This window comes from Penaeus monodon, chromosome 22, assembly GCF_015228065.2.
Source record: "Penaeus monodon isolate SGIC_2016 chromosome 22, NSTDA_Pmon_1, whole genome shotgun sequence".
NCBI classification, from domain to species: domain Eukaryota; kingdom Metazoa; phylum Arthropoda; class Malacostraca; order Decapoda; family Penaeidae; genus Penaeus; species Penaeus monodon.
In genome coordinates, this window is record NC_051407.1 from 3,423,285 (window position 1) to 3,423,558 (window position 274).

A 274-nucleotide genomic window follows, 5' to 3' on the forward strand; every position below is an offset into this window, starting at 1 on the left:
CAACTAGACGAAAAATGAGAAAGAAAAAAAGAAAGTAAAAGGAGATAACTAGAAATATCAATAAACAAAGTAAATAATACGAAACAAACCCATCGCTTAAGAAAAAAGAAAAAAAAATGAAAGTAGAAGAAAGGTCAAGTGAACGAAGAGGGGGGGGGGCGGATGGGGGGAGGTGAAGTAGGCCTACAATTTGAAAAAAAAAAAAAATGGACAGTGATAATAACCCGGAAAAAGAAATTTACGGTGAAGAGAACCTGACGTCAGACTCAAAATA